The 25,807-nt window shown below is 43.4% G+C and overlaps 1 protein-coding gene across 2 annotated transcripts in view; it reads left to right on the top strand.

Annotated features, from left to right (window-relative positions):
• The first annotated feature begins 1,797 nt into the window (after positions 1-1,797).
• The window catches only part of LOC145414266 (uncharacterized), a 147,585-nt gene continuing 123,575 nt past the window's right edge, over positions 1,798-25,807 (top strand). For both annotated transcript variants that reach the window (XM_080283867.1, XM_080283870.1), the window contains exon 1: positions 1,798-1,872. The gene's annotated coding sequence lies outside the window, so the exon portion shown is untranslated. The remainder of the gene's footprint in view (positions 1,873-25,807) is intronic.

Raw genomic sequence — 25,807 nt, 5'->3', positions numbered from 1 at the left:
TGGACAGTGACAGTGACCAGGGCGGCTTGAGGAAGGGATGCGGTAAGGCGAGGGGGGAGGGGTGGGGGAGGGGAGGGGGGCGCGGGGGGCGAGAAGAGGGGATGGGAGTGGGGGGAGGGAGGGTCGAGAAGGGACAAAGGGCTGTAGGTGGAGGAGGGGGAGTGGTGACGAGTGTTGGAGGGGTGGGAGGGGGGAGGAGGATTTAGGGAAAGGAAGGGGAGGTGAGTGAGAGGGAAGGGATCACGTCTTGACCCCTCAGCCTCCCCATATCCTCTCCCCACCCCACCTTCCCTCCTTCTCCCCTCTCTCTTTTCCCCCTCCCCCTCCTTTTCCCCTCCCCTATCTCACCTCTGCTCTGTCCAACTGTAAGTCCTCCCCCCTTCTCACTCCCACACCCCTCACTTCCTTCTGTTCCCTCAATGTCCCCTCATATTTCCCCTTCCCTCTTACCCACATTCCCTCACTCCTTCCTCTCCTTCTCCTCACTCACTCATTTCCGCTCAGTTTGCTCCATCACTCACAAGCCCTTACTTCCCCCTCACCCACATCCCCTCACTTCCCCCTCACCCACATCCCCTCACTTTCCCCTCACCCACATCCCTCCCTTCCCCCTCACCCACATTCCCCCACTTTCCCCTCACCCACATCACCTCCCTTCCCTCTCACCCACATTCCCCCTCACCCACATCCCCTCACTTCCCCCTCACCCACATTAACACACTTCCCCCTCACCTACATCCTTTCACATCCCCCCAACCCATATTTCACATCCCCCTCACCCACATCTCACTTCCCCCCTCACCCACATCTCACTTCCCCCCTCACCCACATCTCACTTCCCCCTCCCTCACATCTCACTTCCCCCCTCGCCCACATCTCACTTCCCCCTCCCTCACATCTCACTTCCCCCCTCGCCCACATCTCACTTCCCCCCTCACCCACATCTCACTTCCCCCCTCACCCACATCTCACTTCCCCCTCCCTCACATCTCACTTCCCCCCTCGCCCACATCTCACTTCCCCCTCCCTCACATCTCACTTCCTCCCTCGCCCACATCTCACTTCCCCCCCTCACCCACATCTCACTTCCCCCTCACCCAAATCTCACTTCCCCCTCACCCACATCTCACTTCCCTCTCTTATCCCCTCACTTCCCCGCTCACCCACATCCCCTCGCTTCCACCTCTCTTATGTCACAGGTCCCCCTACCTCACAGGTTCCCGTTTCCCCATAAATCCCCATACATTATCCCCTAGTCATCAACATCCCCTTATTTCTCCCCATAACAGATCCCACTGTCCCCAATATAATCCTCGTCTTTCCCACAAATAGCTCCCCACACTACCCCAAAAATTCCCCTTCATCCCCACACTCCCCAGCAGACCATTTCTTCCCCCACGTTTTCCCCAAGGTCTTCCTCCCAACATTTTGCCTTAAGTCTTCTTCCCAACATTTCACCCTTATAAGGTCACTTCCCCATATCCCCCCCCCCCAGAACATCCCCGTCACCATCGTCCCCGACCTCCTCCATAATCCCCAAGTTCCCCCACAAGTCCCCTGAAAGTTCCTAGTTCCCCCGAAAGTCCCCCTCTCCTACCCCACCGACCACCCCCGCACCATTTCCGGCGTGCTCTCGTATGGTGTCTGGACAAGAGAGACTCCGTGTTGTCCCCACCCGCTGCTGTCCCCGCTGCCTCCCCCCCCACTCCTTCCCATCCCCTCCTCCCCTCCACTCTGCCCCTCCCCCTCCCCCCCTCACCTCGGCTGGCGGGGTCCCCAGTCTCCGCTTTACCCTCAGTGGAAGCCGAACCAACCCACCTCCTCCGCTTGCTGCGTCCCCTCCTCACCCTAGCTAGCGTCGCTCCCCTCACGGTAATAATTCAACCCAGACCAACTTTTATTTTTCAGTTCTTTTTAGCGAGATGTGTAACTGTGAATGTTTAATGGGTTATAATTGTGTATTTGGTGTTTGTGTTTTTTGACACTCGTTTCTTACAAATGTCTCTCCCCAGAAGGCAGTAATTCAACGTTGATCAACTTTTATTTTTTTTATTTTTCGCGATATGTGGAACTGTGAATGTGAAATGGGTTATAACGGTGTGTTTGGTGCTTTTGTGCGTTTTTTTTTTTTTTTTTTTGACATCTTACAAATTCTCTCTTCACACGATAATATTTCAACCTAGATTTTTTATAGTGATATGTGGAGTTGTGAATGTTGAACTGTGAATATGATTATTTTAGTTATTATGTGTTAGTTTCTTTGCCCGGACATCCCTGGTACAAACATCACTCCTTCCTCAGTAATAATTCAACGCAGACCAACTTCATTCCTTTAGTTTTTAGCGATATGTGGAATTGTCGGTGTGGGCTCCGGAATCTTCTTACCTTCTTTACAAACACGTCTGTACATCGCGGCCTTCACAATACGTCAACTAATACACGTTTTATTTTTCATCTTTATCGATATGTGAAACTGCTGATGTTGAGCTAGGATTGTGTGCGTTTGTGAATATTCCTTTATTCGTATGTCTTCCATGCGTCACTCACCTCATGGTACTATTTCAACACAAAGCATGTTTATTTGTTTATTTATTTATTGTCTAGCGATTTGTGGCATTTTCATTGCTGAAATAAGATTGTGATTATTGTGTTTATTTCCACACATCCCTCTCACAGGCGTCGCACCCGTGTGGCACTAATTCAACGTAGGGCACTAATTTTTATCGTCGTGTAGTTATGAATGTTAAAATGGGAATGTTAATTGTTAGTGCTTTTTTTTTCTTGTATGTCTTCTTCCATCGTTCTCCGTATGGTAATAATTGGACATAAACCAACTTTTTTTTTTTTTAATAGTTATTAGTAGCACGTGAAACTGTGAATGGTGGAACAGGATTGTGACTGAGTATTTGGAGAATCTGTTATGTTACTGGTGCTGCTCACTACCGTCCATCCACTCAGGGGAATACTAAATCTTAAATTAGTTTCCATCCACTAGGGAATACTAAAACCTGAATTAACGTTGCGCGCGCGCGCGCGTGTGGTGTGTGTGTGTGTGTGTGTGTGTGTGTGTGTGTGTGTGTGTGTGTGTGTGTGTGTGTGTGTGTCCAGGCTGTTAACGCTAAACTAGAGGTGTTACTTTTTTATTATGTGTTCTGTTTATTACACAGTTTACTGTGCGTTGCCTTTCTCGCGGTAACGCTAGCGCATAAATTACCGTGTGTGTGTGTGTGTGTTAGCATGACGTAAATGTTAAGGTAGGCACTTGTATGTTCTATCAGTTACTTCCAGTGCGTTGCTTATCTATTTTTTTTAATCTAGATGTGCATTCTTAAAGAAGAATCTAACGTTGTGTGTGTGTGTGTGTGTGTGTGTGTGTGTGTGTGTGTGTGTGTGTGTGTGTGTTCTGCTTACATATATACATCGCTCTGCCCACAGTAACACAAAAACATGAAATAAGTTTCTTTTTTTTATGTGAATTAGAGTGGAGGGATATTTGTGCTTTTGTTATGATGTTATCGTACTGAGTCGTCCCCCTGAAGGTAAGTTTCACGTAAATTAACACTTTTTTATCAAGTTGTCGGTATTATCGTAGGAGCAGTTTCATGTGTTCTTTTTCGTTCTATAATTACCGAGTGGGGATGTGTCAGGGCCTCTTCTAGGTGTCTGCCGGACCTAGAAGTGGTGTATTATAGGTGGCACAGGTGGTTTCGTAGCACCTCTTCTTCAGCGATTTATTTTTGTATATTGCATCTTAACATTCTCTGCTCATGTCGTTCTGATATCGGCCTTGATGGTATCAGGGACATACCAAGAGGATAATTGGGTGAAATAAGCATAGTAAATCGCTGAACAAGAGGCGCTACGAAATTTCAAATCATTTTGAAAACGGCCTAAATCTGCGCCATTATCCCCATGGTAACGCGGTCACATACTCGTATTTTTTTATTACTTGCTTATTTTTAGCAACATGTACTGTACATGTAACAGATGTTCATACGTCGTAATGCATTCCCTGTACTGTGTTAGCGAAAAGTTGAGCCATTCCTCTAAGGACAAAAAAAAATATATATATATATATATATATATATATATATATATATATTTTTATGGGGTAGGTTGCTAATGTTAGATCGCATATTTTTTATTTGTTAACTTCTTTGTTTGTATACAGTATAAGCAAAACTTGTGTTGTTCCTTTCGCAATAACATATTTTTTTGGGGGAGGGGGGGTCCTTGAAAATCAGATTTTGTCCGAAAAGTAAATGTAGAAAGATTTTTTTTTTTTTTTTTATTCATTCTCATGGGTGCTAGTGAGACGTGTATGCGTGCTCCACTCTTTCATGTTATAAAGTATATTTGTTTTTTTATGGTGATATGTAGGTGTTAAGTAGGGATACCTTTATGTTTTCGTATTTATTTCTTTCGCCTGGAAACAGCAAAAATAAATCAACATAGCAGGTCACCGGGTTGAAAAGATTAATGTTGGTATGGTCTGCATAAATACCATACAAGACAGCGTTACCACGTCGTATGCGGAAAGAAATATTTGCTGTGAATATGTCTTTTACGCTGCCTGGAAACTGCGCCAGACACTATTGAGGTTAGGTGCTAAACTAACCGGTAATTCAGGCGGACTGGAAGGACTTGACCATATATATCTGTACCAGGGACCTTCCAGAACCAGCGAGAACACGATCTATTGCAGAGTCGCTTCCAGTACGGAACTCTGTGACATAATATCCCTAAGTTGTGAATGCCAAGGTAATGCTGATTTTTTTTTTTTTTTTAAACTTCGGTATGTCTTAGTTACTGTGTATTTTTTGTGTTATTTTGTTTACAACTTTTGTGCTCCAGTCACGGCACGTGGCTATTTAACGTTGTACCGAAACTGTGTCAGACTTTATAAATTTCTTGCAAAACTAAACAGAAATAAATGCGAGTTGGAAGGCTTGCAGTCTCGATTCACAATCCTTGAACCCCAAGACGTGTTAAAGGATTTCTGACGGTAGTTGTACATGTGTCGCTCACATTAACATACCCGTGCGGCATGTGTGGAGGGTTAAGGCTGAGGTGTTTGTTCTTATGTTTATTGGTGTTTAAAATAATGTTTATCAGTCTTAACCTCTTGAACCCAGTCACATGCTTCTTCAGTTCAGTCGTGATAGCCGTTGATGATATTGTTCAGCTCAGTAGAAACCTTACGGACTGCAGGGCTTAAGTATTAGCTTTAATTAACCCCATTCACTATAGGTTGCTTTCCTAACCTGCCTAAAATTGCTTTGTCGCAAAAAGAATAAGCTAAGGAAAAAAGTCATTGTAGTCAAGCAGTAACATCACTTGCATCACAGGGAAACAGAATTAACTCATCTGTACGTCTTGTGGAGTGGTTTGAGACAGGAATGTTTATGTTCACTTTAACGAATGTTTAGTTATGTTGATGGGCTTATATCCCTCTACCTTCTTGTATGTCATTTGTGTTCAAGTTTACCATCGTCACGAAGTTAACTCGTCGCAGAGTTCAGCGAAGAGGTTCGGCTATGATTATTTTCATGTTTAGGAATATTTGGTAATGTTGGTAAGCCATATTTTTATCTACCTTGTGAATTATCTGCGGCGCTTACATCAGGGCGAAACAAATAAACTTACTAATGTGTCTTAAATAGAAGCTTAAGACTGGAATGTTTATTTTCCTCATCTTCAATAACAAGTCGTATAAGAGAGGCGTAGTAACACCTCTCCCTTGGCGATTTATTTCACGTTACACACTGCTGTTCCCTTATGTTATTTATACCATTTTCATATCGAAACAGTGACTTGCGAGTGGATATTCGGGTGTAATGTGCATAATAAATCGCAAGGAAGTACGTGTTGCGAACTTTCCAGACCCTCATAAAATACGACCCTAAACTCGACATAATCTCTTGTTTGGCTTTTCATCGACATACCTTACATTTTGAAGTTATGCAATTTTCTGTGGGTACTGTTCTGTGGATATATTAGTGACTGTATTTATTTTTCATCCCTACACTCCTAGTAAACATCCACTGGTAAATTATAGCATCATTCCTGGTGTGTGTGTGTGTGTGTGTGTGTGTGTGTGTGTGTGTGTGTGTGTGTGCGCGCGTGCGTGCGTGTGCGTGCGTGCGTGCTCAAAAGTTACATAAGCAAAGTGTATTAAATATTCACTCTTCCCTGATTTTCCCGCATATAATTACGCCCTATCCGTAAATTATCCACAATACGGAATAATTTACGAAAAACTCCCCAACTGGAATTATTGGGTTTGTAAATAAATAACCAGTTTCTGTTTCCTCCCTTCTGAGCCTCGTTATGTCTCTACGTCAATTTCCATAGTGAGGTGAATTATACCGAACTCTGTGTGTGTGTGTGTGTGTGTGTGTGTGTGTGTGTGTGTGTGTGTGTGTGTGTGTGTGTGTGTGTGTGTGTGTAAGCGTGTACGTGTGTGTTACGAAGGTTCGCACACACTACGGAGAGCAATACATGCACACACACACACACACACACACACACACACACACACGGTGTAGTACGGGAGGTGCTGTGTGAACGCCTACTATTTCGCTATTATTACTTTAAAGCTTATGTATACGCGCGTGTGTATGTGTGCGTGTGCGTGTGTGTGTGTGTGTGTGTGTGTGTGTGTGTGTGTATGTGTGTGTGTGAGAGCGTTTAGGGTATGTTTGTGTATGAGCCACGTGTTACTACTACTACTACTATACTACTACTACTACTACTATACTACTACTACTACTACTACAGCTACTACTACTGCTGCTGCGCTGCTGCCACGTAGTTTTTATTTGTTTCTAAAATACTCGTAATGACAGGATAAATTTATTTCCTTTCCTCTGGTTGTTTTCTTTATTGCTTAAGTTCTACTACTACTACACCACATTATCAAGGTTTTGTGTCCCCTAAAGCAGGTCTTGTGGTTGTTTAAGGTGATGTCATTGGAATTAGTAGTGTTAGAACTGAACTAAGCAGCGTTGCAATATAGAATTAGTGGTTACCGTCCCTTGAATTAATGGGGCTGCCCTAGAATTAGAACTAGCGCTCGTAATCATTGAAATCGGTTATCTTGGCTTTGGTATGGGTCATCTCGGAATATATATAATTTTTTTTAAGTATTAGAACTGACATATTGTTCCTGGAATTGATGTCATAGGGGTTGGAAGCCACGGTAGTAACCTTGGACTTCATGTTAGTGTTGGTCTAAATGTCGTGCCTCAGAGAAGTTACAAAAAATTCAGTGCTCGTCTCTCACAGAAGTTACTAAAAGTTCAGCACTGTGTATGTTTGCTGTAAAACTTGAAATGCACGTGTTAATCAGTGCATTTATTCTCGAGCTGTTAGCACTTTATCTGTTAATAACGTAACATGCCGGTGGTGTCAGCCCCAGAGACGTCTTCCTCAAAATTAATATTTCTAGTGGTGGTTGCAAAAGAAAGAGAGAGAGAGAGAGAGAGAGAGAGAGAGAGAGAGAGAGAGAGATCTAATAGACAACATCGTATATTGGAGGGTAATGGTTGCTGTCGGTAATTTCTTTTCCCCAATAACTGAGTAAAATCATTAGGCGGTAGTAAGGATGAAGTTTATTAAAGACAACACCAATTCAAGGACATCTTACCCCTTCATTACGAGATGTCCCCATGTCCAATTTCCGGTTGTAATTATTATCTTGCTCCTACCAAGCACTTTACTATAGTGTTTTGATGAAAGAATATAAATGCAACGTACTGAAAGGGTTGATTTTGTGTTTATAGTGGTGTCAGATGTGTGTTAGTAATGGTGCTAAATTGCTTTGTCTGTGCGCTTTAATCTTCAGTGCAATGAAGAGGGTGCTGAGTGTTCCAAGTACTGTTATTGTTAGCAGTGATAAGGGCAGTGGTGGTGATATGTAAGTGGCCCTATTGGTGTCAGGAATGGTGCCGTATAAATGATGGTAATGGTGTTAATATGGTGATCAATTTGATGTTAAAAGTGCTAGTGATGGTGCTATGTAAGTGGTGCTGCTGACGTCAGTGGTGGTGGTGATAGTGGTGGTGGTGATAGTGGTTTTAGTCATGGTGGTGATATTGGTGATACTGGTGTTAAGTGACGATGGTGTCAGTAACATCACAGGCTACCAGAGGTGTTAGTTTATGTAAATGGTGATATATGAATTACTGGTGTTGGTAATGGTGTTATAATGCTAAAGATACGTGGTGATAAGTGGTGTTACTTGTGTTAATGGCGATGATATGCTAATATGAGTAGCCTGATTAATTTAAGCTGCGATAGTGGTGTTAGTTGTTAAGCGGTTGTAATGGTATTATAAATAAGTATTAGTGATGCTACTGGTATTGGTAATAATGATGCGTGTTACTGGTGTTATGTGTGGTAGTCGTGATATTAATGTGGAACTCGTGTTATTAGTGTTACCTGTGCTGATGATACTGATATGTTGTGATAGTGGTGTTATTTTGTGACGCTAGTGGTATAACATATGCAATGGTGTTAATGATGTGCTATTAAAGTTAATGTACAGATAGCTTTGGTGATGTTACAAGTGCTGGCAGCCTTGATTATTTTGCCATTGGTGATAGTGGTGTTGTGTTTGTTGGCATAGGTGTTAGTGATGTTTGTGCTAATAATGATGGCATGTTAAGTAATGGTAGTTGTGTTATTAGTGATAGTGATGGTGGTGGCGGTGATGTATAACTGGTGCTTGTGGTGTTATCTGTATTAGTGACGATGGTATGTTAAGTGTGCTGGTAGTGTTATCTTTGCTTGTGATAGTGGCATGTTAAGTGTAGTATAGTGATGTTACTGGTGTTAGTGGTATTAGTGGTGATAGCCTATTTGTTGCAGTGACGGGGATGATGGTGCATTCACTGTACGTGAGTGATAGTAATGGTGTTATTTTGTGGTAATATTGAGGATAACTAACTGATGTTTTTCTCTTAATTGCTCAGGTGATGGTACTGTGCTCAGGATTGCTATGGTGTGATTTTGTGGTAATATTGATGATAGGGAAGTGATGGTAACTGGTGTCATTTCAACAGGTGATTATACTAGATTAATCTGTGGATAAGGTGTTATTATGTGGTAATAAGTAATTGGTGTTTATTGTGCACACGATGTTATTGAGTTCAGTACCGGTTATTGTGTTATTCTGTGGTGAAAAGTAAGTGGTGTTTATTGTGGAGGTGGTGATACTACGTTCAGTGGTAGAAGCGTTGTTGTAAATGATGTTTTCACGATATTATATAAATGGTGGTAGTGGTGGTATTATTAATGGTGTCATTTTGTGGCAGAGGTGATAGTTTTGTCATTTATTTTCAGTGGTATCAGTATATACTGCTGGAGGTGACATTGTTTGTGGTAAATGGTAGTGCAAGTGGTGATAGTAGTGGTGATGGTGTTGGTGTTGCTGATGGTGGTGTTAGTGGTGGTGTTTTGTTTGAGATGGTGATAGATAAGCGTTCCTAATGGTGGTGGTGTTAAGACATAACGATGGCTGAATGGTGTTTGTACTGATGTATGAGATGAAACTTTTAAATTGTACCAGTGAATGTGGTCTTAACCCCTTCAGTATGGTAACGTCATTCTTTAATTATTTGGTTATGAAAAATACCGTGGCGATTTTATTCAGTTCAGGAAAGACTCGAATTTAAAAGCACCCTCCACCTTCTTTACTCTCAGCTTTAATGTTCGGAGCAAAATCAACACCAACCCAATCCCGTTACTTGAGCGTGTTTTTTATTACTTGACAAACATTCTTAACCCCTTTCAGCTTAATCGATGGTTCAGTGTTGTTAGATTGGAGGTTGGATTTCATTAGATACCAAGAACACACATTCACCTCATATCCAAGGCTAATCGTATTTCCTGCTGCCACGACTTCATGGATTTAGTATTCAAGTTGTGGGAATGGCCTAGTTCTGTCAGGTGAAAACATGCAGTTGCAGTGACGCTTGTAAAAACAGTGCTGTATTGACACCAGCGCTCGTCATGTTAATTACTTCTGTAAAATATATACTTAGCTAATATGGTGCTCTCTGCGAACCATCGTGAATTGTGGTTGCATGACATTCAGTAGCCTCTAGATACGAGGTTGAAATAAATCTCCTTGGTCACTATTCAAATTGACCCTCTAATCTAACTCCACTTGGTTATCAACTAAGCTTGAAGAAATTAGGAATCTTCGTCAGGTTAGAAAAAAATAAAATCCCAAGTATCGGTGGGAATAAAAGTAAAAGCGTCATTGCCATAACAGTAGCGCTGTTACTGAGGTGCGGTGCAAGGTGTCCCCTGTAGCATTGTGTCTTCTTGGTCCCTTCAACATGGTAACGCGTTCCTTGTTTTATTCTTGCTGCTGCTACATTTTTTTTTTTTTTTTTAAGTTTGGAAGAGCCCGCAAATAGTGAAGGAGTTAATCAAGTCTGTACCAAACTCCTCCAGTTCTAGATGTGAATAAAATCGTCTGAAGGTAGCAAGAATTTAATAAAGAATTCATCTTTGTAAAGAAGTAATGAGTTATGCTGTCCCTCAAACAACTAATCTATAGCCTAATATCCAGTGTTCGTTTTCAGTCAGTTGTTTATGGTATACCGTAATTTTATCATTCCATAAAAAGCTAGTCCACAATAATATCCTGTTACTATGACAGAATTGTATTTACCTGATGGAAGGGGCTAATAATTTCATACTGTTTGACCGAAATAATGCATGAAACAAATTGTCGTAATAATCAAAGTTAATGTTATAAAGGAAGGACGAAGTAAACACAAATAATAAGTATGCAAAAATAAGTTTCATGGCCGGTATTCTCTGATGTTCTTTGAGCCTTTTTTTTTTTTAATCCAAATCCAATCAACCAATCTGAACAATTATATAGCGACAAAGGAATCGCAGTCCTAACTTGCACCTGATAATTATAACGTTACCTGTAAGTGTTGTTTAATCTTTAACCTCCTCACTCTTGTGAGAATTATATTTTATTTTGCATCTCAGCCGATGTTATTCATCTTTGGATAGACTTTTAAAATGGATGGGTTAGATATAAAATCATCATCAATACCGGTACCTTAACTGACGGAAGCGCTTTCCAAATTGAATAATAATTTCTGGTGGTAGCAAGAATTAAATATGAAATGTGTCATCAGACTGAAGGGGTTAAAAGAAAGCTTAGGATTAATACTTATCGACTACACGACGGTCAGGAAGGCAATCAGTTTTTACCAAGTCAGTCTTTCCCTCGAATACGGCACACAACAGTCAGATTCACATTCAGGTCCCCAATTGTACCGTACTGCAGGGCGGACAGGGACACGGAGGACTCAGACTTTGTCCAAGAGTCTGATCTGCCTGAAAATCGAAGGAGTCAGACTGATGGACGAAATTTGGTAACACCATCAGTCCGATGACTTATTATTTAGTTTATTCTTACTACCTCCAGACCACTTTAAGCTTGGAGAAATCATTTATAGTGACAGAACAAGTATCCTCCAGAGCTGTAACTCTTCCCTAAGATGAACTAAAGCGTCGGAAGGCAGCAGAATTGAACTAAACTAAACTAAAGTAAATACAACATGGGAGTGAAGGAATTATTACCGAAAGTATAAAGTGAATGCGAAGAACCGGTCAGAGTGTTGGACGAAGTTTTTCATGTTGAAAGTTTGTATATAAAGTAGTGCGTGTGTATGTACCTTACGTGGAGAATCCATACACCAGCCGCCTTATAAGCATCATCGATAAAAGTGGACGAAAATCTCAGTCAGGGCCGGTCAGACTCCGGGACAAAGTTGGTTAAATGTGTATCCAGTGAGTGTGCAGGTTACCTCGCGTGGAGAACCCGTCGGCCAGCCGCCTTATAACATCGTCGATAAAAGTGGACGGAAATCGCAGTCATTTTTTAGCGGCGTCCGTGATACCGGATACGCTGCTCGCAAAACACAGGCCCTTCTACCACAGCCACCACCACCTCCACCACCACCACACACGCTCCTGCTACTCACCTCACACCCATGCTCCTTCCTTGGATTCACTGATTTTTGTGTTCACCTCTTGCCGATACTCTTATACTGCATTTACCTGTTTTGCAGTCAGGTTTTGCTCATACTGTTTTCTTGTACTTATTATCGCCTTCACCTTTACACCACACGCTCCTTCCACTCACCTCACGCCCATACTCGGCTTGTATTCACTGATTTTGTATTCAGCTCTTGCGTATATTCTTCTTGTGTACTCATTTCACTGCCGTGCTCTTCTTTTCTTTTCACTTCCTTCTCGTTACTTCATCCCTTGTACTCAGGTCTTGTCCATACTTGTACGCATCTCTTCTGTATTGAATTCTTGCCCATTCTCATATTGAATATTGTACTCACCTCTACATTCAACATATGAACTCATTTTACTTTATCCACGGTCGCTCCTTCACCCGTTGTACTCAGCTGTTGCCCATACCCCTTTTGTATTCATGTTCATACTTCTTGTATTCTAATTTCAGGTTGTTCGTTCCTGTTCATTTTCCACCCATACTCCTCTCCTGTGTTCTTCATGCACAGACTTTTGTTTTGTATTCATTCCACATTTACAATTACCGTTTGTATTCACCACACCCCCATATACAACGTTTGTACTCAATCCATGTTCATATTCAACCTTTTCACTCACTCCACGCTGACACTCAAAGTATGTACTCACCTCATGGCCGCACCCAACGTTTGTACTCGGTTCATGTCCACACTCAGCGTTTGTACCCAGCCAGTCCCTCACTCAACTCTTGAGTCACCCCACGCCTGCACGCAACACTTGTACTCACCCACGCCTGCATTCAACGCTTGTACTCTGTCTGAACGCAGTTCAAGCTCCCACAAACGCACTCAACGCCTCACACGCACTCCTCTCTCACGCCTGCACTCATTTATCACGCCATCTGTGCTTACCTCACGCTCATACTCACCTCGCGCTCGCTCTCGTTCACTCTTGCTGTCACTCTCGAACTCATTCGCCCTTGCACTCTTTCACACCCATTTAGTCTCGCACGAATTCGCTGTTGCACTAATTCAGCCTTGTACTGGTTCACTCCTGCACTCATTTACTTGCACTCATTCACTCTCGCACACATTCACTTTCACACTCATTTACAATTGCATTCATTCACCCTCACACTCATTCTCTTTAGTAATCATTCACTCACAATCATTCATCCTCGCACTGATTCACGCTCGCACTCATTCACTTTCACAATCATTCACTCTTACACTCATCCACTCTCGTGTTCATTTACTCTTGCATTTATTCACACTATCACATGCACTATTTCACTTGTTCGTTGACCACTCGTATCCATTCACTGTCACTTATTCACTCGCACCTGTTCACTCTTGAACTCACCGTTTTGTACCCAGCATTTTTTTGTACTCATTCTATGCTGTATTCCTGCCTACACCCTATAGCTTGGATTCACCTTAACCCCTTGAATTCAGTGACGTCATTCGTACTCATGCTACCGACCGTTGATGTTATTCAGTTTTTGGAGCGACTTTTCGAAATGAGTGTTAGATGCAGCCTTCGTTAACCTCTTCACAGCGAGAGATATCAGTGCTAAATAAAATCGTCTGGAGGTAGAAAAGATATAATAATGCCATCGCCAGTTTCACACACACACACACACACACACAAATGGGCTTTAATAATCCCATCTTTAAGCAGCTGTTACACACCTCACGCTTAATGCTGCACCTCACCTCACTCTTAATACTACCGTACACCTCACCTCACCCTCAAATCCGTACCTCGGCTCACACTCAAATCCGTACCTCGGCTCACACTCAAATCCCTTACAATTAAATCCACACTTCATACCTTAATCCACACCTCACACCCACCCCTCATCATCGACACACCTCACACTCACACCTCGCCTTGCCATACCTCACATCAGGTTATCATTCTCATCCACACTTCATCTCACACTCAGATAAATCCACATCTTACATTCAGACATAGCCACACCCCACCGCACACACATCTCTTCATCTTGTTCTCACGCACTCACACACACACACACACACACACACACACACACACACACACACACACACACACACACACACACACACACACACACACACACACACACACACACTGGCCGTCTCGTATACGCCAGTTCCTTTAACCCGTACCCTGGTAGCTACACAACTTACTGTTTGTTTACATATTAACCTGCCTGATAGACGAGCATTTGCCGACGCTCCTGCCTTCAGCAACTCGTAATTTCCTGTACATCTTTTTTTTTTTTTAATTGCTATTGGATGGAAGATTTCTTTTCTGGATTTTTTTTTTTAATAAACTCGCAAATACATCTTGTTTACTTATTAATATAGCTCTTGCTTTGCGGATTTTTTTTTTTTTTATAAACGTGTCAGTACCTCTTGTTTACCTAGTTGTTTATATTGCCGTTTCGTAGTCGATAGAAGCATGATTCTTATATATTTTGGTAAACTCCTAGTCTTTAGTGGTCACAAATATTACAGTGAAAACATAAACGTGGATAAATTTATTAGCATTCTTTATAGAGCATATTCAGGGATTAATACGGTCATTACTCCAAACTTTATGCGATCTAAACTTTTGCCTCGGACGCCATCATTAACTCCAAATTTATCTATAAGTTACGTGTTTCCTTGTGTACTAATTACTGGGTATGTTTACGTACAAAGTTACATAGGAAGTAATGAACGTAATCACTGAAAAGCATCGTTAACCCCTTCAGTTGTGTGATGTATTTTTTATTCAAGCTACCTTTAGACGATTTTATTCAGCTTAGGGAGAGACGTCAGGTCGTGAAGGGGTTTTGGTAAGCTATCCTTAACTCCGACACTACCGAATGATCTCTCCAATGCTTAAGAAAATCGTCTAGAGGTAGCAAGAACAGAATGAAGAACACTTCATCGAGGTGAAGTGACTAACAAAGGCTAGTGAAAGCGAGTACAAACGCAATTCACCGTAAGCGTCAGACATTGAAAGCGTTGCGTAACAGTAGCGGTACGTGCAAATACAATGAAATGTACCGTATGTCAGCACAGAGAATTTTTTGTAACTCAACACCCACTTGCCACATCAGCTAAATGAAGTCCTATGGTAGTAGCCAAAAAAAAAAAAAAAAAAAAATCATCCTACTCTATAGGTAAATATACCGCTATACATCATCATCATCATTGTTTTTGCTATTTCATTGTCAGGATCTTTTCCCTTAATCATTCGTAAAAATAATAAGATAGTTATATTGTTAACAAAAGTAACAGGCTTTAAGATATCCCTAAGATGAAAACAGTACCATACTGAACAAACATCATCATTAACACTACTAACACAAACAACAGGAAAATATCGCCACCACCACCACCTCGACCACCGCCGCCGCCGCCGCCACCACCACCACCACCACATCCATTTATAACTGCATGCTAACCAAAAACCCAGCCTAATAAAAAACTGTAACACAAGCTAGTGAAAGTCTGGTAGTAAATAAGAGAGCGTTAAGTATGGCGAGACGGTGAATGTTTAACAGGCAGGGGATAAACACAGTGCAGGCAGGGTAAACAAAGGGTCGGCACAGAAAGTAATTAGCACATGAACGACGAGGTGTGTGTGTGTGTGTGTGTGTGTGTGTGTGTGTGTGTGTGTGTGTACTTTTATGCCTGTACGTACTTTATTTTGTGAGTACTTCTTACTGTTTGTTTTGATCTGTTGTCTTTATAAGCATTACTATTTCTGTACATTTATCCCTGTGTATATATTACTCTTCGTTCCTGTGTATGTGTACCGTTTATGTGCACTGATGCCCCTATGCATTTGCTTTTGTGTGTACTTTCTACTATTCTGTACATTCCGACGCCACATGTCATAATTCCTGTGCATTTCTGTCTCCCATTTTATCTGTACACCCTAGTGGTTCATGTCTGTGTGTACAATTTACTTTTATTTTTCTGTCTGTGTGAACTCATTTCTGTGCTTTTCTGTTTGTGTACCCATACCGGTAATTAGCTGCGTTTAGCTGTGTACATTAATCTTTGTACTAGTGTGTGTGTGTGTGTGTGTGTGTGTGTGTGTGTGTGTGTTAGGTATGGTATCTCCTTGCATTCCTTCTTGTTTGTTTGTTTGTGCGTACGACGTGCCATGTGCGTTCTCCATGTGCGTACAAATAAGAGTATCGTGTGTATATTAATCTCATCCATCTTATCTCTGTATATGTATTTATAGAACCTAAGCTATTTCGTTATCCACAAGTGTTTATAGACGATAGTAACTTGGTTGTTTGTGGTTGTTATGACTGTGTGTGTGTGTGTGTGTGTGTGTGTGTGTGTGTGTGTGTGTGTGTGTGTGTGTGTGTGTTTACATGTTGGTGGAATATCTGCAATTTTATGTCTATATAAGAGTGTTTGTGCATGTGTTTCTTTTTTTTAGTGTGTCTCTTGCATAAATATATATGTATGTATGTATGTTTTCATTGTACCTGTGTTGCATGTGTGTGTGTGTGTGTGTGTGTGTGTGTGTGTGTGTGTGTGTGTGTGTGTGTGTGTGTGTGTGCGCGTGCGTGCTGTTCCAACCACGTGCCTGTGTGCAACAAGCGAGAGGGGAAGGACCGGGAGGGAGAGGGGAGAGGTGGTGGGAGCTGGGGGGAGGGCAACTTATTACAATCACAACACTACCCAAACTTGGTGCGGAGAGAGAGAGAGAGAGAGAGAGAGATCCGAGCACCACAACTCCCCGTGTTAATAGTTTTTGCCCATAATTCTTTAAAACCTTCTCATTCCAAACTTCGCAAAAAGATACAGACCTAACAGCTGGACCGAACGAAACTAAGTGAAACAGGCAGAAGCGGCAGGAGGAGAACGAAACATTTTGAAACACTGGAACGGTGAGGGGGGGAGGAGTAGGGGGATGGGGAGAGATGGGGGGAAGAAGGGGAGGGGAGGAGTTAAGATGAAAGATATAAAGGGAGGAGGATAAAGGGGGAAGGAAAATAGTGAAAGATAAAGAAGATAAGGAAAAGGTTAGATGGTATTTAGACAGAAGGGAAACGATAAGAGGAAAAATGATTGAATAGGATAAGAAGGGAAATAATGATGATGTCATGAGGAAAGTTTGGGGATACGGAGAGAGAGAGAGAGAGAGAGAGAGAGAGAGAGAGAGAGAGAGAGAGAGACGGACAGACAGACAGACAGACAGACGAGAGGGGGTGAGGTAACAGGATAAGGGAAGAAAATAAAGTCACAAGAAAAAGAGGGAAAACATAGAGGTAGATAGTTATGATAAAGAGAGGTATTAGAAAGGAGCAAGAAAAGGGTAAGAAGAAAGGGAAGGAAAAGGGTTCAAGGTGGGTGGGGTGGAGGGAGGGCGTGAGAAAAGGGGGAAGTGGGGAGGCAAGGTGTAAGGGAGGGGGACGGAGGGAGGGAAGGGGGTCTAAGAGTACAGATATGATGTAATGGTCTGAGGTGTAGGGGAGGGAGGGGTGGTAATGGGTACGTAGAGAGAGAGAGAGAGAGAGAGAGAGGAGGTAGGGTGAGGGGAGAGTTTTAATGAATTAGAAGAAATTGACGAATATAATGATATAGAGGAAAGAAGGCTAGAAAAAATGGAAGAGAGAGAGAGAGAGAGAGAGAGAGAGAAAGAAAGAGAGGGGGGTAAAAAGAGAGAAGGGAGAAGGGAAGGTAGGGGAGGGAGGAGCATATGCAAATGAGTTGTCTGCTCAGGTACACACACAGGTTAATTATTTGGGAGGGGTTACTCAAGTGATTAGCCTTATGTCAATTGGGAATAAGTGGTAAATTTGTTAATGTTATCCCTGTATAGTTACCAGTCTCTTGCAGTTTGGTGAGATCTTTTATTTATTTATTTATTTATTTGATTAACTTATTCTTGCTATCCACGTACGATTTGATGCAGCTTAGAAAGGATCTCGTACTAAAGGGAATAATAGAAGCTGCATGTAACCACTCACGGTTCGAAAAAAAAATGTATATATGTAACCTGAATAAAATCGTCTGATGATGGCAAGAATAAGGCGTAGAAATGACGTTCTCTGTCTGAAGGGGTTAAGCCTCCCTCGCTGGCTAAACCCTTCCGTACAATGACGCCATTTTCTATTAAATTATTATTACCACCGAACGATTCTATTCCCGTCCCACCAACCATATGACTTACTTTACATGTATGGAGTTTTTGCACCGCCAGACGATTATATTCAACTCGGGACTGACCTTGGTTGCGAAGGTCATATTTCAATCCTCCATTTCAGAAAGTCTGTCCAAGGCTGCATGAAATCGAGTGATAACGGGAAAAATGCAATATAAACTGCGTCTTGGAGGTAAAGACAAATGAAAACTACAGCTGGTCCCTTCACTTTTAAAAATCTCGCTAAACCTGACTAAAATCGCCAGGTGGTAGCAGTAAGAAAAGACGAAATACGGCATCTCTCCTTGGCCGAAAAAATCGTCTGACACCAGCGAGGATTAAATGAACAAACCTATTTAGTGATAACTTTGCTATTTGGATAATGTGATAATGTTATTACACTCGTGCTTACGAAACGAAAGTGGGGTGTTATGTATTTACTCAACGTTGTGTGTGTGTGTGTGTGTGTGTGTGTGTGTGTGTGTGTGTGTGTGTGTGTGTGTGTGTGTGTGTGTGTGTGTGTGTGTGTGTGTGTGTGTGTGTGTGTGTGTGAAATAACTCCCGTTTTTTCGCAGTTTCGACCAGATTTAGTCGAAGAATAGAGGAGCAGCCATTGGGCTAACCTGTTGTTTTTGAGAACAATAAGGCAAAAGCCAAGGTCACAGGGCAAGGTCAAAGTTTGACCTAGCAGGGACAGCTACAACAGTTTTTATTCAAGTTACATCATACTTGGGGGAGGGGTTGACAGTAAGCCAAAAACGGAGGCCTTCTATTTGAGAATTATCGGTCAAAGTTCAAAGTCACAGGGAAAGATGAAACGTCATAATCACAGGGCAAAGTCAGCTCAAACAATTCTGATCCAATTTCGACCAGACTTGGTGGAAGGGTTAAGAGTAAGGCAAGGATGAAGTAGTTCAATTTTAAGAGCAATCTGTAGAAGGTCAAAGTCGCAACGCACGAGTACGATCAAATCTGATCCTATTATTATTATTATTATTATTATTATTATTATTATTACTATTATTATTATTACTATTATCTCGGTGTTGTGTTGAGTGTTGTGTTTTTCTCTTCTCGGTTCTGGATTTGCCCGCATCACTTAGGATGCTGGGAAATAAAACAGGATTATTAAAGAATTATTGTTGTTGTTGTTGCTGCTGTTGCTGCCGTTGCTGTTGTTTCTGAATGCAGAGACCAAAGTGTGACATTTGTGGTAGTAAAAAAAAAAAAAAAATGCGTGTTTCATAAGTTTCTGCAGTGAAGTGTATTTGAACATAAAACTGTTCAAGCAGCAGTTTACACACACTGCCTCACTCACCAGAATGTATGGTGCTGTAAAGAAGGGGAAAGGCGTCAGTGCAAAATCAACCCCTTCAATCGGATGACGTATATATTAATTTTTTCTTGCAATCTCTGGACGATATTGTTCAGTTTTGGAGGGAACACTGATCTAAACTCCTTGCTCGAGACGTGTCTCCTTACAGTAGCTAAATGAAATCGTCTGTTCGTGACAACAATGAAATGGAATGTCACCGAGCTGGAAGAGTTAATCCAGAACTTCATGAACCGGTATTCTTAAAAAGTCGAGATTGAAGATTTTACTTACCCTAATTTTACTATGATATTTCTACCCATTTACATTACTTCGTACTGCTATTTCAAGTGTATATGTGATGTCAGGATAGCTGACTGTAAATAATATTATACGTTTTCTTACAGTAGGAAAAGATGGAGGCTAAAGAAGATAGATGCATAGTGATATTTGCTAATGATTTGATGGTGAATGGATGTGTGTGCGACTTATTTTAATGAACGCAATTTTCTATGGTTCTTCAGCATTTCTACTTTTCTTTGGAAGTTCTGCAGCTATTAAGCTTTCCTGTTCCTGATTCTGAAACTCTCCCACCCTGTGTGTTAGTGGGAAACATGGTTATTATGATGGAGAGATGGACTGGTTTGTTTATATTACGTTGTTACTGTTGTGGAGGGCAGAGTGTAGAACAGAAATGTAGTTGAACATCAAGTCTGAAGCTATGGAGCGTTGATAAGAGGTCAGGGAAATAGTTGTCTTTATTAGCAGTTACCATAATATAGTACGACTATTTTTTTTTCTTCTCCTTACCGCCTGGATATTTTACTGTGCTCAAGGGAGAGGTCTCGTACTCAAGGGATTTAGTAATTACGAAGATTTTAGGGATCGGTACGTAAGACAGGAGCACTGGAAGGAATTTGGTATAGGAGCAAACACTGGAATATGTGATACCAGTAGGAGAAGAGCATAGTAACACGAATTTTGATAGTCCTGAAAAAGACTCAGTAGGGGAAGGATACTGAGACAGAGAAGGGAAGAGCACAGGAATCCGAGTCCCGAAGGCATTACTGAACTGGGAGCGTGACTGAATAACTCTCACTCACTCCACTAAAAACTCTTTCCTCAGGACCGTCTGAAGCTAACAAGACTAAAATGAAAAGACGTCGCTGTACATAAGGCAGTGTTCAAGGAAAAGAGAGAGAGAAAAAAAAGAGGGGGAATAGGAGGATGTAGAGAGAAGGATATTGGGGAACACAGATATTAACACAAGGGAAGCCATGAGCGTGACTCGAGCATAGAAGGAGCGTGAAGGGGCATGGCGGCGGAAGGAAGGAGGGGAGGAGGGTAGAAGGAGAGAAGAGGAGGGAGGAGAGGGGAATAGAAGGAGAGTAGGATAGTAGGGGGGGGAAGGGGGAAGGGGTAACAGCGCCCACCATGACTCAGGTTTTTATCGGGGGAGGGGGGAGGGGGCACGTCCTTTACTGGCAGACATCCGGCCCACCTCCACCCACTTCCCACCCACCCACCCACACCCCCTCTCTTTCTCCACCCTAGACCCCGCCCACTTCCCACCACCCCGCCACCTTAAATCCCACCCACCCTCTCCACCCAACAGCCCATCCACTTCTCACTCATGCACAACAGATCCCACCCTCTTGCTCTGTAAATGTTCATCCTCTGCAATTTGATATTAACCTTTGGTATAAATACTCGTATTAAGGTCGGGCCACCTATGAAAAAAGACCAGATAGAATCTAGTCCGTGTGGTCTCTATGTAACTGTGTGTAATTGCAGCCTAGATCCCGCCCACCCATCCTAGATCCCACCCTCTCTCCTCCCTAACAGCCAACCACCTTCCACCCAATCCACACCAGAACTCACCCTCTCCCCTCTCTTCCTCTGTCCACTTTTCACCCAGTCGTTATCTTGTACAGCAATAATTTCCACCCAAACCCATCAAAAATAGCATCCAAATACTATTTTGTCCCCACCCATTCCAGAACCCACCTTCTCTCTCTTTCTCTCCATCCTCTTTCCACAATTCCCTGACTCACAATAACTTCCACTTATATTATAATCCACCCACTAGTTTTCTTCTGTCCCTTCTCAGATAATCATCCAGCCACCAACTTTCTCCCCCACTTACATTTCCACTCTGACACCCACTTAGTTTCCTCGCACCCTCCTTTCATCCGCCCACCCACTACCTCTACCAATAATTATCTACCTATATACTCCTTCCCTCTACCCATTCCTTCCCCATCCACCAGTTTCTTCATACCTACCAATTCCCTACCCACGTATATTTTCCTCCGCCCACGTTATTTGTATATTTCACCACTGTCCACTCCACCCCTCCCACCTACCCACCTATAACTAACTCCAGCACCCACCTACGTCCTTCCCACTTACCAGACTCATCCATTGTCACTTCATACATTTTTTCCACCTCATTTATATCTGTCTACTTGCATTTAGTTTACATTTTCCACGCACACTTACGTATTCCCATTTATTCATGCAACTAACACCCTGATTTCAGCTATACCGCACCATTTTTACACACTTTATTACACATTATTTCCACACCAACGTATGCAATCACACACACACACACACACACACACACACACACACACACACACACACACACACACACACACACACACACACACACACACACACACACACACACACACACACACACACACACACACACACACACACACACACACACACACACACACACACACACACACACACTTTTCACCCCCGTGTTCCAACCATTTTTCACCCATTTTCCCATTGGTCCCCCTCACTCTCTCTCTCTCACACCTCTTCCTCACCTTCCTACACCTCCACCACCACCCATTCACTCATACACTTAACCCTGCACCCATTTCCCACTTATTCCATACTTTACCATCCCACTCCCTTTCCACCCCACTTCTTCCTCCTTCCACCCATCCCAGTCCCCTCTTACTCATCCCCACTCCTTCCCCTCTCTCCACCCCCTCCCCCCACCCATTCTACACCCACTCACGATGTCCGGTCTCAAGGCCCTTTATCTGTCTCCCGCCTCACGATCCTTGCCCCCCCACCCCCACCCGCCCCCACCCACTTGCCTCCCCAACCCCCACCCACCGAAGCCTGCATACACCAACCAGTCCACCTGCTTTCCTCACCTCCTACCCACCTACCTACCTTCACACATACCCACCTCCATTCTCAACTATCCTCACACACACACACACACACACACACACACACACACACACACACACACACACACACACACACACACACACACACACACAAAGCCAACACCTATCTACCCTCCCAGCTATCTCACAAACCTATCTATCTACAATCAGGCCCACCTAAGACCACATCACCACACACAATCCACCTGCCTTCCACCTGCACCCACCCACCTTAAATACCCACCTGTCCATCTCATTTACCCACCTGATTGCTCCATTCAGTACCTCCACCGATTCCAACCACTTCATCCACATATTCCACCTACTTCATCCACACACCTGCTACATGAACGACACTAATTAGGTCCACTTAATATACATTGCCTGTCTATAGTATTCCCTTTCTGCTCCACTTAACTTTCCCTCTCCAGCGTCTTCATCCACCCATTTTGTACAAGAACTACATGCATTACATCCACTTAACCCATCCACACTTACTATATATATTCACTTTCAGCTCCACCTAAGGCCTCCACTCCATCCACCTAGCTTGACTACATTTTTCATCCTTAACACTTCACCCACTGACTTTCATCCATCTCTGCTGTGCTGGGGATCGAACCACAGATTACTAGATTACAGTCGCATTCCCCCATTCCCACCCACCAACCACATCCCGTCCACCTACGCCACATTTATCATCCCAGCTACCTACCTCACCCACCCATTCTATTTCTCAGCCTCATTCTGTCCACCTACTTCACCCATTCTTCTCATCCACCCCACCCACCTATTCCACCCACCCACTATCTCATCAGTGGACCTCTCCTCTCGGCCGTTCTGCTTGTCACCACCCATACGGATTCCTCCCTTTCTCTTCCCTCTCCCTTCTTCCTATATATTCTTTAATTTCTTTCATTCCTCTTTCCGTCTCTTCATCTCTCTCCTTCCTCCAGTCTTCTTCGCCCTCCTTCCTTCCTTTCTTCCTTCCTTCCTTCCTTCCTTTTTTCCTTCTTTCCTTCCCTCTTACACTTTTCTTCTCTTCACTTTTTTTCCTCCTTCCATTTTGTCCCTCTTTCCCGTCTCAAATCGTCTCTATAGTCATCCTGCATACTTTTCTTCGTCTTCCCTCTTTCTTCATACTTTCCTTCCTCCCTTATCTTCCTTCCTTACCTCCCTACTCTTCTTTCCCCTCTTATAGGAGCTTCCTTGCATGGACCATCCGACCTACTGCTTTTATCCTCTTTTCTTATGTTTGTACGTTCCCTTCCTCTCTACCCTTCTTCTTCCTTCTTCCCTTCCCTTCCTCCAAACCAAGCACCTTTCCTCCTCTTCTACCTCCTCAAGCCCCCTTCTCTCTCTCCCCCAGAACAAGCTCCCCCTTCATCTCCTAGAAACCACCTCCCCACTACAAGAACTTCCCCCCCCCTCTCTCCCCCTTTCAAGCACAATCTCCCCCTCCAAGCAGCTCCACCTCTCCCCTCCCCTCCCCTCCCTCACTCCCCCTTCAAGCACCCCACCCCTCCCTTCCCCTCACCCCTCGCCCGCTCCCCCTTCAAGCACCCCTCCCCCCCTCAAGCACCGATGGCCCTGGTAACGATTTTTGTATTGTCCCCACTACTCTTACGCCCCCCTTCCCCCTGGGGTGCTGGGTGGGGATTAGGGAGGGTGAGGGTGATGAAGAAGGAGAGTGAGGGATTGATGAGATGGGGGGACTGAGGGATTGATGAGTACAAAAGAGTACAAAGGAAAGCAAACGGCAACAGATCTTATGGTCCTGTCGAGGCTGTTCGTTACAGAGTAGACTACCGTATGAATACAAGATCTAATTCTACATGCTGAAGGATAAGGATAGTAAAGCAAGAAGGCTCCCCCCGCCTCCAAACTCTCCAGTTAAAACTGGCAAGAAAAAAAAAAAAACATGCAGCATGGAAAAACTGACTTGGAAATTTAATAGGAAAGACTGAAAAGGAAAAGTTACATTCTATAATACCTTGTCTATAAGCTAAGCGGAGGGGAGAGGGAGGAATTGAGAGATTGCTGATGGGAAGGGGGATGAAAGGGGAAGACAAGAGAGTGAGGGGGGGATGGGAGGGGAGAAAAGGAGAGAGAGAGAGAACTGAAGAGTGAAGGAGAGGAAGACAAGAGGAGTGAGGGGCTGATGAAGGGGATTGGGAAGGGAGAGTAGTGAGAGCGGAGTGAAGATTCGGTGAGGACTGGGAGGAGAGGGGAAGGGAGGAGAGGAGGGAGAAGTATACCGGTACGAATCGAGTTGGGAGGGGGAGGAAGGAGGAAGAGTGAGGATGAGTGTTTAAGGAGGGGGTTGGGGAGGTAAACTGTGATGATCGAGGTGTGACGGGGAGGGAAGAAGGGAGGCTGGGGAGGAAACAGGAGGGGGAAGATGGGGAGGCTGGAGTGGGGAGAAGGGGAAGGGGGAAGTGAGGAGGAGAGAACTAGATCAGAAGAAATGAAGACTGGGGGGAGGGGGGAGGGATTAGGGACTCGAGGTGAAGTGGGGGAGGGTAATTAGGAAAAGAGGGTGAGGGAAGAGTGGGGGATGGAAAGGGAGGGAGGGAGAGGGGGATGTTAGGAGAATGGGGTCAGACCGAAATTAGAAGCAGTGCGGGGGAAATGATTGAGCGAGTGGTAATAAAACACAGGGCTCTCTCCGTACCCTCCTGACCCTCCGACTGCTTTGCCTTCACTTGAAGAGAAAAAAGAGAGTTAGAAAAGAAAGAAGGAAAGAAGAAAAGTTAAAGAAAAAAAAAGTATGTAGTGATTTCACTGTGATGGGAAGTGTTCAGAATTAATATCAGTACTAGTAGTAGTTGCAACCCCAGCCTCATGCGGACGTGAACCCAGTGGACTGCAGGCTGAAGATATCATTCTCCTGCAGTCCGCCATCCACCTTTTGGAAATGGGGGGGAAGCTGTGGGACGCATGTATAACCGGGCAGAGGAGACGACCAGTTATACACCCACATACGGAAGTGGTATATGGTTGTGTATATATGTGTATAAAAATGAGAGAGAGAGAGAGAGAGAGAGAGAGAGAGAGAGAGAGAGACTCAAAGTTCCAGCAGAGGTCAAGCGAGGTGACAAAGACC

The sequence above is a fragment of the Coenobita brevimanus genome, chromosome 98 (assembly GCF_032717465.1).
Source record: "Coenobita brevimanus isolate Jiangsu-jjx chromosome 98, ASM3271746v2, whole genome shotgun sequence".
Classification (NCBI taxonomy): Eukaryota; Metazoa; Arthropoda; class Malacostraca; order Decapoda; family Coenobitidae; genus Coenobita; species Coenobita brevimanus.
This window is presented reverse-complemented; position numbering and strand designations above follow the sequence as displayed.